The sequence below is a fragment of the Schistocerca nitens genome, chromosome 1 (genome assembly GCF_023898315.1).
Source record: "Schistocerca nitens isolate TAMUIC-IGC-003100 chromosome 1, iqSchNite1.1, whole genome shotgun sequence".
Lineage (NCBI taxonomy): Eukaryota > Metazoa > Arthropoda > Insecta > Orthoptera > Acrididae > Schistocerca > Schistocerca nitens.
In genome coordinates, this window is record NC_064614.1 from 880,102,622 (window position 1) to 880,119,521 (window position 16,900).

The window sequence follows — 16,900 nt, forward strand, 5'->3', positions numbered from 1 at the left end:
CCAGTATTGCCCCGTTCCCCATTCTGATGTTAATCAGTTAGTTACTCTCCTTCCCAGGGCAGCATTTGCTGGCAGGCTATCCATACTGCAGCCTGGCAGCAGGCACTACAAAATTTGTTCAAAAATGAAGTAATTCCAGCAGCTCGAACTGCAATTGAAGCTTATCTTAACAATCTAGACTGTTGTTGTTGTGGTTTTAAGTCCTGAGACTGGTTTGATGCAGCTCTCCATGCTACTCTATCCTGTGCAAGCTTCTTCATCTCCCAGTACCTACTGCAACCTACATCCTTCTGAATCTGCTTAGTGTGTTCATCTCTTGATCTCCCTCTACGATTTTTACCCTCCACGCTGCCCTCCATTACTAAATTGGTGATTCCTTGATGCCTCAGAACATCGTCCATGTTTCACTTCCATACATAGCCACACTCCATACAAATACTTTCAGAAATGACTTCCTGACACTTAAATCTATATTCGATGTTAACAAATTTCTCTTCTTCAGAAATGCTTTCCTTGCCATTGCCAGTCTACATTCTATATCCTCTCTACTTCGACCATCATCAGTTATTTTGCTCCCCAAATAGCAGAACTCCTTTACTACTTTAAGTGAATCTAATTGCCTCAGCATCACCCGAGTTAATTCGACTACATTCCATTATCCTTGTTTTGCTTTTGTTGATGTTCATCTTAAATCCTCCTTTCAAGACAATGTCCATTCCGTTCAACTGCTCTTCCAAGTCCTTTGCTGTCTCTGACAGAATTACAATGTCATCGGCGAACCTTAAAGTTTTTATTTCTTCTCCATGGATTTTAACACCTACTTCGAATTTTTCTTTTGTTTCCTTTATTGCTTGCTCAATATACAGATTGAACAACATCGGGGAGAGGATACAACCCTGTCTCACTCCCTTCCCAACCACTGCTTCCCCTTCATGCCCCTCGACTCTTATAACTGCCATCTGGTTTCTGTACAAATTGTAAATAGCTTTTCGCTCCCTATATTTTACCCCTGCCGCTTTCAGAATTTGAAAGAGAGTATTCCAGTCAACATTGTCAAAAGCTTTCTCTAAGTCTACAAATGCTAGGAATGTAGGTTTGCCTTTCCTTAATCTAGCTTCTAAGATAAGTCGTGGGGTCAGTATAGCCTCACGTGTTCCAATATTTCTACGGAATCCAAACTGATCTTCCCCGAGGTCGGCTTCTACTAGTTTTTCCATTCGTCTGTAAAGAATTCGTGTTAGTATTTTGCAGCTGTGACTTATTAAACTGATGGTTCGGTAATTTTCACATCTGTCAACACCTGCTTTCTTTGTGATTGGAATTATTATATTCTTCTTGAAGTCTGAGGGTATTTCGCCTGTCTCATACATCTTGCTCACCAGATGGTAGAGTTTTCTCAGGACAGGCTCTCCCAAGGCTGTCAGTAGTTCTAATGGAATGTTGTCTACTCCCGGAGCTTTGTTGCGACTCAGGTCTTTCAGTGCTCTGTCAAACTCTTCACGCAGTATCATACCTCCCATTTCATCTCCATCTACATCCTCTTCCATTTCCATAATATTGTCCTCAAGAACATCGCCCTTGTATAGACCCTCTATATACTCCTTCCACCTTTCTGCTTTCCCTTCTTTGCTTAGAACTGGTTTCCATCTGAGCTCTTGATATTCATACAAGTGGCTCTCTTTTATCCAAAGGTCTCTTTAATTTTCCTGTAGGCAGTATCTATCTTACCCCTAGTGAGATAAGCCTCTACATCCTTACATTGGTCCTCTAGCCATCCCTGCTTAGCCATTTTAACTTCCTGTCGATCTCATTTTTGAGACCTTTGTATTCCTTTTTGCCTGCTTCATTTACTGCATTTTTATATTTTCTCCTTTCATCAATTAAATTCAATATTTCTTCTGTTACCCAAGGATTTCTACTAGTCCTCGCCTTTTTAAATTCTTGCCCCTCTGCTGCCTTCACCACTTCATCCCTCAAAGCTACCCATTCTTCTTCTACTGTATTTCTTTCCCCCATTCTTGTCAATTGTTCCCTTATGCTCTCCCTGAAACTCTGTACAACCTCTGATTTAGTCAGTTTATCCAGGTCCCATCTCCTTAAGTTCCCACCATTTTGCAGTTTCTTCAGTTTTAATCTACAGTTCATAACCAATAGATTGTGGTCAGAGTCCACATCTGCCCCTGGAAATGTCACAATTTAAAACCTGGTTCCTAAATTTCTGTCTTACCATTATATAATCTATCTGAAACCTGTCAGTATCTCCAGGCTTCTTCCATGTATACAATCTTCTTTTATGATTCTTGAACCAAGTGTTAGCTATGATTAGGTTGTGCTCTGTGCAAAATTCCTCTTTCGTTTCTTACCCCCAATCCATATTCACCTACTACGTTTCCTTCTCTCCCTTTTCCTACTGACGAATTCCAGTCACCCATGACTATTAAATTTGCATCTCCCTTCACTATCTGAATAATTTCTTTTATTTCATCATACATTTCTTCAATTTCTTCATCATCTGCAGAGCTAGTTGGCATATAAACTTGTACTACTGTGGTAGGCGTGGGCTTCGTATCTATCTTGGCCACAACAATGCGATCACTATGCTTTTTGAAGTAGCTTACTCGCATTCCTATTTTCCTATTCATTATTAAACCTACTCCTGCATTAGCCCTATTTGATTTTGTGTTCCTGTAGTCACCTGACAGAAGTCTTGTTCCTCCTGCCACCGAACTTCACTAATTCCCACTATATCTAACTTTAACCTATCCATTTCCCTTTTTAAATTTTCTAACCTACCTGCCCGATTAAGGGATCTGACATTCCACGCTCCGATCCGTAGAATGCCAGTTTTCTTTCTCCTTATAACGACATCCTCTCGAGTAGTCCCCGCCCGGAGATCCGAATGGGGGACTATTTTACCTCCGGAATGTTTTATCCAAGAGGACGCCATCATCATTTAACCATACAGTAAAGCTGCATCCCTCGGGAAAAATTACGGCCGTAGTTTCCCCTTGCTTTCAGCCGTTCGCAGTACCAGCACAGCAAGGCCGTTTTGGTTAGTGTTACAAGGCCAGATCAGTCAATCATCCAGACTGTTGCCCCTGCAACTACTGAGAAGGCTGCTGCCCCTCTTCAGGAACCACACGTTTGTCTGGCCTCTCAACAGATACCCCTCCGTTGTGGTTGCACCTACGGTATGGCTATCTGTATCGCTGAGGCACGCAATCCTCCCCACCAACGGCAAGGTCCATGGTTCTAGACTATTACCCAGAAAAGAAAATGACCTTCTGTTTCAAGGAATTTCACCAATGGTTTTGGAAAGACAGTGTGGAAAATGAAAAGGTAATTAGTTAGCAGTGTTAAATACATAAATTCGTCCCTAACTTTTTCACAATCTTTGGGACGTGTGCGCCACATGATAGGTAATCAGAGAACCCGCCGGAAGTTGCTACATATTGTTGGTACGTACCAATGCACCACTGGTGAAGTAGGCTTGTCAAAGGTTTGGAAAATTCTTATATCTGTATGTTGTGCTGTCTTCAAGTTTCATTGCTAGCCATCTGTTCCGTATTGTTACTTCTAATTACACTCTAAGATGAAAGAAAAAAAAGCGACGCACCACGAAGTATTATCCGAATGGGACGGAAATCGATAGATGTGATGTACCTTTGCAAACAAATGATTACAATTTCACAGAAACTGGATGATTTATTCAAGAGAAAAAGTTTCACATACTGAGCAAGTCAGGAACGCGTTGGTCCACCTCTCTCCCTTATGAAAGTTGTTATTCGGTTTGGCATTGATTGACAGCGTTCATGACTGTCCTCTTGACGGAAATCGTGACAAATTGTGTCCAACCGGAGCGTTAAATCATCAGATGCAACCGTGGTCAAAGAGTAGCGTCTGCATAGTAATCAAAACGTCCTCGATCCAGGATTAGAATCTCACCACTACTTAACTTCTGAATAATAATGATCAGTAATCGCGGCCGAAGACTTCCAGCGAAATACGTCACGCTCATTCTGTCAACGGCCTTCTTAAAGAGGGCGGAGGAACAGACAGAGGTTCACGGCACTCTCTTGCCCGAGGGTGGGAAACTGCCCCTAAAAGGCGTAGAATGGTCATTGCTCAACGGCATGAGGATGCAGAAAGCAATGGAAACAACTGCATTAAAGACGCATAATGTATATGCTCCACAGGACATGTGCACTGTGACTGAAGAAGTGACATCGATAGGGAAGAGATAGGGGACCACGTATTAGAATTTAAAAGAGCATTGGAAGAATTAAGACCAAATAAAGCAAAAACGATAGATAACTTTCCATCAGAATTTCTAAATAATTCGGGGAAATGCCAACAAAACGACATTTCACGTTGCTGTATAGAATATATGAGTCTGGCGATATAACACCTGACTTTCAGAAAAACATCATCCACACAATTCTGAAGCTGACAAATGGGAAAATCATCGCACGATCAGCTTACCAGGTCATGCATCCAAGTTGCTTACAATAATAATATACAGAAGATGGAAAAAGAAAACTGAAGGTACTTTAAGTGACAATCAATTTCGCTTTAGGTATGGTAAAGGCACCAGAGAGGCACTTCTGACGTTGCGGTTGATAATGGAAGCAAGACTGAAGAAAAATCAATATACGTTCATAGGATTTGTCAACTTGGAAAAAGCGTTCAGCGATGTAAAATTGTGCAAGATGTTCGAAATTCTGAGGAAAACCGGGGTAAGCTACAGGGAAATATGAGTAATATACGGTACGTACAAGCGCCAAGGCGGAAAATGGAAGACAAAGAATGAAAAGCTCGGATTAAAAAGGGTGTAAGATAGTGATGTAGTGTTTCGCCGCTACTATTCGATGTATATGTCGAAGAAGCAATGACAGAAATAAAAGAAAGGTTCAGGAGTGGAATTAAAATTCAAGATGAAAGGATATCCGCGGCAAGATTCGCTGATGACATTTCTATTCTCAGTGAAAGTGAAGATGAATTACAGGATCTTTTGAATGGAATGAGCAATCTAATGAGTACACATCATGGATTGAGAAGGAAAGTACTGAGAGGTAGCAGAAATGAGAATAGTGAGATACTTACAATCAGAAGTGGTTATCACGAAGTAGATGAAGTTAAGAATTTCTGTTATCTTGATAACAAAATAATCTATGACGGACGGAGCTAGGAGAACATAAAATGCAGACTATCACAGGCAGAAAGGGCATTCCTGTCTAAGAGAATTCTATTAGATCAAACATAGGTCTTAATTTGAGGAAAATTTTGGAAATTTGTGGTAAGGTCTTATGGGACCAAACTGCTGTTACAAGGTTGTCACAGGAGAGGAATTCGTGGCGGGCCGCATCATACCAGTTGCTGGCTGTGGTAGGGTTTAGCAGGCACGAAGACAAGCAGTAGGTAATCTCGTCGTGTGCGGGCGGGCATTATCCTGCTGAAACGTAAGCTCAGGACAGCTAGCGGGACTAATGACTAAAGACAACTGTCTTCCAGGAAATGACATTTCAGGCCGCAGACGTGTCTAGAGACGCCCTTGAGTGGTGGGATAGCAACCTGACTATCACGCCTTAGAGCTTTGTTGTTTTTGTACTCAATAGAAAGTTCTTCATTACGATCAAAGGCACTAGTTCCACGTTTTTATTATACAACTGCGAAAGTTGCTTATGAATAACTTAAACATGTTTCATATACGTTCGACGAAGTAGTGGATAGAAGTCTCTATTGTTTTCGTTCTGCCTTTTTTTTTTTGTATTGCGTGTCATAGAGCTATATGATAAATCTGTATTGTTTCTTTATTGGTAGTTTCAGTTTTGCTATTAGTAGTCTTTATTTGTAAGAGATAGAAGAACACAAATGTTCAATAGATTACGAGGCTTTTTATACATCGTCACTTAGTTTCTAGTCCTGTTTCTAGGGGAATATAGTAAAACACTGATCACTTACAAAATCTAGGCAATCGAAGTGAGGTAACGTCCGATAAATATGCAACACATCCAACGTACAGGTAACGCGATTACGACCTTAACTGACCAAAACTACTAAGAAAACTGCCATAGTCTACGTTTACTCATCCGCGGTAGCCTAGGATAGTTTTACGACTCTACTGCAGCCGCACTCGGCAAAACAAGGCCTTAGTAACTCACACCGAATTCGCTGGCAGCGTGGCTGAGTGGCAGCGAGATCACAAACAGACCTAGCCCAATGTGCACGAGCACAACACGCCTAAGGCGCCCTCTGGCGGAAACTGCACTTACATGTGCTTTAGTTCAGTATTTTAAACTTTTATAAATTTCAACAAGATGTAACCTGTATTAATGCATCAGGTACTGTTTTATGTATTTTATATTTTACGCAATACCAGTGTATGTAATTTGAATATGGAGATACAATATTAAAGTCTATACTTTTAAATATTTTTCTATCTATATCTTCTGTAGAAAAGAATATTTATTACGTTTCGTTTCGTTTTATTTTTAGATCTGAAAATGATCATTTGTTATCAGCGAAACTAGTAATCACGATTGAATATGTGCTACTAAGACTGTAATAACATACATTATTAAAGATAAATAATGTTCATATGGAATTTGTCTTCATCGTTCTCCCCACGCACCATTCACGAATGTAACTGGAAAAGGGGTAAAATAAAGCGGTACCAGAAACACCCACCGCCATACACCGTCAGATGTCCTGTGGAGTATATACGGTGGTCAGAAAATGTCTGAAACGCTTGTCGTGATGTTGTAGGACAGATTGTACTGAGACATAAACGTTAAGAAAAAAATGCGATACGTTGCGCCGAGTTATTTAGCATTGAAGTTAGCCAATAAGGTCGTTGCGAGCGCGAATTCAAGTTTCTGCTAACCAAACAAAGCACTCGTTAGGTAACACCGCCCCTGACAGGTCGCTTGAATGTGAGCGCGCGACGCCCCGATTGGCTACTTTCAGTGCTTAATAACTCGGAAACGGTGCAACGTATCGCATTTTTTCTTAACATTTATGTCAAGGTGCAACCTGCCCCGCAACACCCCTACGAGCGTTTCAGACATTTTCCGACCCTGTATATGTAAATGTAGACGTTGGTGAATAGATGCTGGTGAACATTGGCTTGACGAACAGCAAACTGATAAACTAGTTGCTGGTGTATATTCTGGGCTGTACGGTCGTTATCCACGAAACTCTTTAGTCCTTGACGTTTCGTCCAGAGCAGAGTTGGACCTCATGAGAGGTGCTCCTATTTCCGCTGAGTCTTTCAGACGGGCGGTACCTATGTCGCTCTCCAACGTCAGAGATATCAGTCAGTAAAACTTAGCGGAACAAAAAGTACCCTTGTACAACGCAGCTCTGGACGAAACGTCGCGGACAAAAGAGTTTCAGGGACCTTGACCATACGACCTGGAAGACTGAAAAGCAACCAAAACAAACAGGTCCTGATAGCCTTCGTTGATAAAGAAATAAATTTCGTCATGCAGAAGCTGTCTGCGCACTGTGGTTGCCCGTGTTGCTGTGCGCTGCGGAGCTTTGGTGTTGTGCGTCAGCTGCAAACATCCATGGCAGGAGGCGCTGCTTACTTGCCGTAGAGAGCAGAGGAGCCAACGGCAGGTCAGGGCGGCCCGGCGGCCACGCGCAGCGTGCGAAACAAGAGGACATCCGTGAACACAGTGGCGCGGGCGCGGCGCGTCAGCGTAATTATAGATAATGAAGGACACAGCCAGGCGGCAATGATTTGCTCGTGTTTACGGCTCACGGCGTCACTGAAAAGCCAAGAGTGGAACACGGTATACCAACAGACCAGTAGGGGTCACCTGTCCGCGGATCATCACTAATTAGGTCGGCACGACCTCCACTCGCCTTTCATGCTGTGAAGTGAGTAAATCAGATTGATTTCCCCTACCGCGTCCACCCTACCCCACAATCCGTGGTTATAAGACGTGTGCATTCCTCAACCTCCTCTCCTGCTAAAATATGTACTCAAATAGACAACCATTTACGCAAGTCGTAAAACTGCTACTTATAAAAATAAAACAATATGATGCTGTAGTGTAGGAAACAGTATCGACAGCAAACATCTTGCTACGGACATGAAACTGGCGCTGTAGCAGACAGTGGAGAAATTACAAAGACATCATTAATTTCCTGAAATTCTCTCGGGCGTTTCATCTGTACTTTGTCCTTCTGGTACCCGACAAGCTGAAGAGGTATGTTTCAGAACCAGTGGGGCCAGCCATTTACTTGTCGTTAGAAGTATATAACAAACAATCCTCAGACATTGACCTCAGTAAACATCTTGTATGTTTATATTACACAGGTGTATGGAAGTGAGTTGCTGACATCCGGAAAGTGGGTAAAGAAGATAAAGAAGTTGAATATAGTGCTAGTGAATGTCAGACTAGGTGGTTAAGAAGGAAATAAAATTTTTTTCACGCTATGTACGAAGAAATATACAAAGAAACTGTTCTGGAGGGGACGATAATTGGTGGAAACATGTGTTAAGACCTTCAGCATCAGCTACTATGAGCATCAAAGGAGCGCCAGATGATTAGTAACATAGGAGATGAAGCCTAGAAGATACATTTACCTTACTGGAATAGGATAACTGAAATGGAGGGCCGCAAAGAAGTATAACGTATATGACTAAAATCACGTGTTTTTTTTTGTTTTTTGTCCAATTCAGAAAATTAAGATACTCTGAGCTATCTGCGACTCTTTAATGTAGGCAAAAAGCGAATAAATCGGGAGACAGATGAAGCACTGACTATTTCAAAACATAAAGACTGGTACGAGGACACAGGTACAGAAATTAGCTAAGCCCGTGAACGCTCCTGGAGAATTCAGCGCTGAGCGTTCGAAGTGAGAAAGCAACAGACTTGGTGACATAAGCAACAAGTACAAGCAATTTGTATTCCAGCGGATGGAATAGCTCCCTACTTTACTTTCGTGTCCTTTCCATCACAGATCATTTCCAGAGAATATCCTCTCCAAAAGACAATGTAGTAGGTTGTGATGCAATATAGCCTACTATGTAGTTGTGTTGATCCTGAATTAGTAACTAGGCTTTTTGAGTGATTGGCAAAGTTCGAAATCCACATACTTTTGGTGCTTTGAATTAGCGCCTTGTGATACCGAAAGTGCTACAGGAGGAACTTACAATATGCAAACACGAATATGGTACGAAAAATTGCTATTGCTTAACGAGTTCCGGATACGCGGAAACGTCGTTCACTGATTATCTGAAGAACAATCATCGTCAGATATTGTGAATGTTCTGGTATTAGTGAGTCCTTAAACCTTAGCAGTATACCGCCTGGCTGTAACTGCAACTAGCTACGAGGAATCCCAAGGCACCGCCGTCGCAAATCAGCAGACACGCTGTTACCGCTAACACACGCCAATCCGTAATGAAACGCACGGTACATGCTAAAAGAAACACAGCCCTATAAAAAGAGAAAGAGAAGAGAGACCATGTTAGTGGAAACTACCAACACACACACACACACACATATGAAGGCACTCTTGTATTTGCCGTCTGCAAAACAAATATTTTTAGTTAATGAAGGCAATATGAAGTAAGAAGTAAGATGCACAGAGATACTGACCTCGACCTTTCGTATTTCCTTGCGGCATAGTGATCCAGCTGGCATCGCTCCCGTAGCCATTCTCTGCTGCTAGAACGCTTACTAGTATCTCAACTTTACTTTACTATTCGCTTTAGTCATATACTGCATATTGATAAATTACGCAAAATATCGAACACCTTGGAATTCCGTGTGAAGCTTCCTGTGTCGCAATATTTTTACACTTTCGCTATTTGTTGACATGGAATGTTAGAAATTTCGAAACGGTTGTAATGGTCCTAAATTCCAATGCATTATTGTGGCGCCGACACAATTGATTGTTACCGTGTTTCTATTTTGTATCGAGAAGCATTATAAACTGCGGAACACTTCTTTCTGGAATCGAGTGTATTTTTACGAACTATTTAATTACACACTGTATGAAATGTGCAGATACATTAATTGTATATACCGTCCCGAGTAGAACCTGGGCACTACCGTTTCGCACGCAATAGTCCTTTCTTTCTGAGCTTATGCTTTATTATGTTCGTAGTGGATCTGCTTAATGCACCTGAAGCTTCAAATCTGACTCTGTAAGAGAATTTCCGGAAAATGTAGATGTCCGGATCCGACTCCAAATTCTGCACCCTGTTCTAAGTTGTACCAAATGATCAACACAATGCAGAGTTTTAGAAGAGGAAATAAATTACATTTTACAATTTAATTGCGAATCGCTCTTTGTATCTATTAGACGTCAATAACTTTTGACTTTCTGAATAGCAAGTTTCATTACTTAACTTGCAATGTTATGGTGTAGCAAGAGATACTGCAAGCTGTAATGATATTTTCAGTCTGTAGCGCAGTGTGCGCTGGTATGAAACTTCCTGGGAGATTAAAACTGTGTGGCCAGACCGAGACTCGAACTCGGGCCAATTCCCTTTCGCGGGCAAGTGCTCTACCATCTTTTTTTTTATACATCTCAATTTGTTCGTTTTCGTTCGTTGCATCTGCTCGTAACGGACGTCGCAAGACACCAGTTTCAGTTCGTCGTTTATCCATGAACTCAGTTTTTTTTTTTTTTTTTTTTTTTTATTACATACGGCAGCTAACCCTCTGACCGAACACGCTGAGTTACCGTGCCGGCTGTGTCATCCTTGCACAGGGATCTTGCTAATCTCTGTATCGTTCCAATTTTAGTATATGTACCGCCGAAGCGAGTACGGAGACATCAGTTTTCATCTGCCAGGAAGTTTCATACCAGCGCACACTCCGCTGCAGAGTGAAAAATCTCATTCTGAAACATCCCCCAGGCCATGTCTCCGAAATATCCTTTCTTCCAGGAGTGATAGATCTGCAAGGTTCGCAGAAGAGCTTCTGTGAAATCTGGATGGTAGGAGATGAGGTACTAGCAGAATTGAAGCTGTGAGGACGGGTAGTGAGTCGTGTTTTTGCTAGCTCAGATGGTAGAGACCTTGCCCGCGAAATGCCATGTTCTCGAGTTCGAGTCTCGGTCCGGCACACAGATTTAATCTGCCAGGAAGTTTCATACCAGCGTACACTCCGCTGCAGAGTGAAAATCTCATTCTGGTAACATACCTCAGGTTGTGGCTAAACCATGTCTCCGCAATATCCTTTCTTCCAGGAGTGCTAGTTCTGCAAGGTTTGCAGAAGAGCTTCTGTGAAATTTGGAAGGTAGGAGACGAGATACTGGCAGAATTGAAGCTGTGAGGACGGGTAGTGAGTCGTGCTTGGGTTGCGCAGATGGTAGAGCCCTTGCCCGCGAAAGGCAATGGTCCCGAGTTCGAGTCTCGGTCTGGCACACAGTTTTAATCTGCCAGGAAGTTTCATATTGCAAGCTGTTTATCTTCATACCTCTCTAGTACGTAATAAAGGATACCGGTAGGAAAAACCCATGTCCTTCAACTATACGCTTCAATATCGATGCATACGGCCTCCACCTCGACCACTCAAATTCCTCAAAAACAACTACATTATGGACGCGAGCATCGTATCCACCAAATCCGAATTCGGAACAAAATGGAAGGTATACATGCTGCTTCCTTGGCAGTATTTTCTCAATTAATGAAGACTTGCCTATATTTGTATCTCCATAAAGATATAACTGCTTTTTCCGTACCTCCGTGGACCGAAAGGCCTTATTATACCACCGTACAACGCGGCCCGCCCAGCCATTGTACTTCAAATGACACTCCGGGACCAATTATTTACTAAAAATGGGTCAGTGTAATCTATTACATTAGTATAACCATATCAGAAATTACCCGGATGACCTGCGCCTCGCCTTCCTTGTTCCTACCAATCAAGAAAGGATTGATTAATTAGCAATTACATTCTACGGGAACAAAATAAATTATTCAGTGGCTGTTATTGTACTTGAAGAACTGTGGTATTATAAGCCAAATCTAAAAGATTTAATTCGGCAATTTAGGGATGCATATAGGGAGTTTGTGTTTATGCCTAATGGAATAAGATGTGCACATAGGTACTACGATTTCAGGCAGGGACGTTATAGGCCTTTGTGGTATAACTACTAGAGCCTCAATATATAAAACCTCAAAAGTCATACATCAGACGCACAGCCGTAGGCCATCCTAGAAAATGGCCTCACGGGTAGTGAGGTCTCCTAATCAGGGTAAAACCAAATATAGGCTTGTTAACAAGTTATCTACTGACAAAGAGCGTTGGCAATGTACATGTGAGAATGAGTTTTGCTTACATTTTAGGTGGCAAGTGTTGGCCCGTCTGTATTATGTGTTGGATATTTCAGGATGGCTCACAACCTTCGTTCCGCTTTGGGATTCCGAAGAGCAGACTATGAAAATGTTGCCAATAGTCATGAACAAACCCAAGGTATGCAACATCACTCAGCTGATCCTTCTCCGTCAAACAGGACAACGGAAAAGTCTTCACAACCTGAATTTGACGACGGATGGGAGGTGCCGCTGTCGCGCTTGCCAGCGTACATACTCGGAGCTTCGAGGCCATCCGCTTTGAGTTAGAACCCCGTGGGCGCCTCTTTAGAAAGTCAATCGTTGCCACGGATACCGTTATGCCAAAGCACCATCTTACAACTCTAATTTTCTATTGTCTCTACTAGTGACCTATCGTCATTAAAATTATTGGATGAAGCAGAATGGTGTTATAAATAGCTAATTGAAGAACGTTTAAAAAATAGTTCCTAATGAGATTTTAATTGAGATTAATAAATAGTTTGGAGCCAATCAGTAAATACATAACTTTGAAAAGGTTGGATATATGGCTGCACAAACATGTACACGAGACAGAAGAGATTTTCCGTATATTTCTGGCAACCATAAATAGGTTACAAGGAATTGACTGTTCATTGTAATGTAATTTTACCTACATTTTCTTTTATGCTACAGCTTTGATGAGCAGTGTGCAAGCGTACTGAAGGTCCTACAGTACTTTGCATGGATGTGGTTCAGGCGTTCATATTTCATTTTATTCGAGCCTCAAGCTACCTATGTTACCTAAATCTATACATGTTTTGTATCAAGATAAATTAATACATACAGCACTCAATGCATATGGAAGGTTGCTTCCCAAATATCATCTTGTCTATGTCTTAGTGCAGAATAATGTTTAATTGGGTGTTACGTGTAGCGAGTTTCAGACGCTGCTGTATGATGGCTTTTTGTAATACATTTTAACTGAAATTTTGTTTTATGTTACAGCTCTGATGAGCAGATTGTATCCGTAGCGAAGCTCCAACAGAATCTTCTTGCACGGACGCAGTTCACGCGCTCCTATGTGATGGCTGTTTTAATTATTTTGTGGACGCTTCTATTTACTTACGATGAGTTTCATCTGTAGCTCATATAAACAATTACGCTCAATATACACTACTGGCCATTAAACTTGCTACACCACGAAGATGACGTGCTACAGACGCTAAATTTAACCGACAGAAACAAAATGCTGTGATCTGCAAATGATTAGCTTTTCAGAGCATTCACACAAGGGTGGCGCCGGTGGCGACACCTACAGTGTGCTGACATGAGGAAAGTTTCCAACCGATTTCTCATACACAAACAGCAGTTCTCCGGTGTTCCCTGGAGAAACGTTGTTGTGATACCTCATGTAAGGAGGAGAAATGCGTACCATCACGTTTCCGACTTTGATAAAGGTCGGATTGTAGTCTATCGCGATTGCGGTTCATCGTATCGCGACACTGTTGCTCGCGTTGATCGAGATCCAATGACTGTTAGCAGAATATGGAATCGGTGGGTTCAGGAGGGTAATACGGAACGCCGTGCTGGATCCCAAAGGCCTCGTATTACTAGCAGTCGAGATGACAGGCATCTTATCCGCATGGCTGTAACGGATCGTGCAGCCACGTCTCGATCCCTGAGTCAACAGATGGGGAAGTTTGCAAGACAACAACCATCTGCACGAACAGTTCGACGACGTCTGCAATAATATGGACTATCAGCTCGGAGACCATGGCTTGACGGTGCATCACAGACAGGAGCGCCTGCGGTGGTGTACTCAACGACGAACCTGGGTGCACGAATGGCAAAACGTCACTTCTTCGGATGAATCCAGGTTCTGTTTACAGCATCATGATGGTCGCATCCGTGTTTGGCGTCATCGCGGTGAACGCACATTGGAAGCGTGTATTCGTCATCGCCATACTGGCTTATCGCCCGGCGCGATGGTATGGGGTGCCATTGGTTACACTTCTCGGTCACCTCTTGTTCGCATTGACGGCACTTTGAACAGTGGACGTTACATTTCAGATATGTTACGACCCGTGGCTCAACCCTTCATTCGATCCCTGCGAAATCCTACATTTCAGCAGGATAATGCACGACCGCATTTTGCAGGTCCTGTACGGGCCTTTCTGGATACAATAAATGCTCGACTGCTGCACTGGCCAGCACATTCTCCAGATCTCTCACCAATTGAAAACGTCTGGTCAATGGTGGCCGAGCAACTGGCTCGTCACAATACGGCAGTCACTACCCTTGATGAAATGTTGTATCGTGTTGAAGCTGCATGGGCAGCTGTACCTGTACACGCCATCCAAGTTCTGTTTGACTCAATGCCCAGACGTATCGAGGCCCTTATTAGGGCCAAAGGTGGTTGTTCTGGGTACTGATTTCTCAGGATCTATGCACCCAAATTGCGTGAAAATGTAATCATATATCAGTTCTAGTATAATATATTTGTCCAATGAATACTCGTTTATCATCTGCATTTCTTCTTGGTGTAGCAATTTTAATGGCCAGTAGTGTATTCTGTTTGACAGTAGCCTTTCCATCCCATCACGCAATTGTAAAACTGGGTGTCTATTACTGTTAATGAAGTAGGATGTACTATCGTGTTGCGCTCGTCCTGGTTGAATCCTTGATCGGTGATTAGCTATTGCTTTTTAATTCGTATTGACAATTTTTCGTAATGATGTGAAATATTTTTGATGCCTGTCCCAGGATGCAAAGAAAGCTCTCGTGTCACAGGCTTGTAGTGGTAGCATGTTCGTTTTGTGAATGTGCTTGTGTGTACTGTGTTTTAGGGTTTATTCTGCACACTGGTTTTAGTTCAATTATAGTTTAAACTGCGAAATGTTATTTCAGACCTGTTTTGTAATATATTTATTAATGATAGGAAGTACAGCCTCCCTTTTCTTTATAAATATAGCGTATATGCTAATGCTCTGGTAGCGCACTTAATTAACACCCACAGAAATGATTTTGTGCATTCGTTAATTACATAAATGGCTGATGCACAAGCCATGAGTAGGCCTCCTGCTGTGCGGTAGCGACACGTAGCGTGCCACACCGCAGGCAGGTCAGTCGTCGCTGCACGGCAGTCCTAAAGTCTCTTCATAGAATGTGTGTGTCTCTCGTCTGTTTATACATACACGACAAAACTTGTCTCGCTCACTATTGTGACTGCATCATTTTCACATATGCCGAGTCAATAATGATTACCGATCTACTGTTTGTACTCATGAAGATGATCATTATGGACCGAAACTATTCAGATAATATTTAAAATAAATTGTGATCCGTAACTGGAATAAAAAATATAAACACAAATTTCTTAAAATCTAATATAAACTGAAGTGTTAGGGACGCTCTTCTAGAAGTATTTGCCTGCTGTGTCTCCTTGTACGGAAGTGAAACGTGTCCGATAAGTAGCTCAGACAGGAAGAGAAGAGAAACTTTTCAACTGTGGCAAGACGTAATTTTAGCTCAATTTGACTAAAAGAAGAAAAAGGATGATATTACGCATCCTGAGACGTCAAGGTTTCGTCGGTTTTATGCTGGAGGTAAGTGTATGGACGGGAAGAGCATTGTAAAAATAGTGTGCGTCGAAGGTATGAATGCGCAAATATATTTAAAAAAAATGGTTCAAGTGGCTCTGAGCACTATGGGACTTAACTGCAATGGTCATTAGTCCCCTAGAACTTAGAACTACTTAAACCTAACTAACCTAAGGACATCACACACATCCATGCCCGAGGCAGGATTCGAACCTGCGACCGTAGCAGTCCCATGGTTCCGGACTGCGCGCCTAGAACCGCGAGACCACCGCGGCCGGCGCAAATATACTCAAATGGATGTAAATTGCAGTAGTCATTCGGAGATTCAAGTACTGGTCATTGGAGAGAAGATCACAAAAAGCGGAAATAAATGTTTAACAAATGAATTAATTTGTAAAAGCAGTAGCCGGCCGAAGTGGCCGTGCGGTTAAAGGCGCTGCAGTCTGGAACCGCAAGACCGCTACGGTCGCAGGTTCGAATCCTGCCTCGGGCATGGATGTTTGTGATGTCCTTAGGTTAGTTAGGTTTAACTAGTTCTAAGTTCTAGGTGACTAATGACCTCAGGAGTTGAGTCCCATAGTGCTCAGAGCCATTTGAACCATTTTTTTTTTTTGTAAAAGCAGTTAACTTGTAGGCAGGGCAACCACAGCTAAGAGTATTCATCTTGGGTATTAATAAACCGCTTAAGCTGTATCTAGTCCTTTATTATTGGATCACTATCGGCTTATTGGCACTGGAGGCCATATCTTCAGGTGAACATAGCGCTAAAACATTAGAGCGGAAAAGCTCGGAATCTTTATTCCCAACATTCGAAGAAGCCGACAAATCCACTACATAGGAATACGGCTGTTTTCGTCTATGACACACCGCCCTTTAGCGGTGTTTGTTCTGATGGACAATGAATGTTGGGAAAAACGTTCCGATCTTTTCCACTCTAATGTTTTTGTTATATGTTCACCTGAAGATGTGGCTTCTAGTGCCACGAAACCGGTAGTGATCCAGTAGTAAAGTGCTGAAC

At 42.2% G+C, this 16,900-nt stretch overlaps 1 protein-coding gene and 1 non-coding gene across 3 annotated transcripts in view; both read right to left on the minus strand.

Annotated features, from left to right (window-relative positions):
• Nucleotides 1–16,900, minus strand: part of LOC126263870 (transmembrane protein 65) — a 598,567-nt gene that overhangs the window by 189,816 nt on the left and 391,851 nt on the right. The gene's annotated exons all lie outside the window — the stretch shown is intronic.
• On the minus strand, nucleotides 10,690–10,793 carry LOC126205511 (U6 spliceosomal RNA). Its single transcript, XR_007540574.1, has one exon. It is a non-coding gene; the product is annotated as a U6 spliceosomal RNA (small nuclear RNA).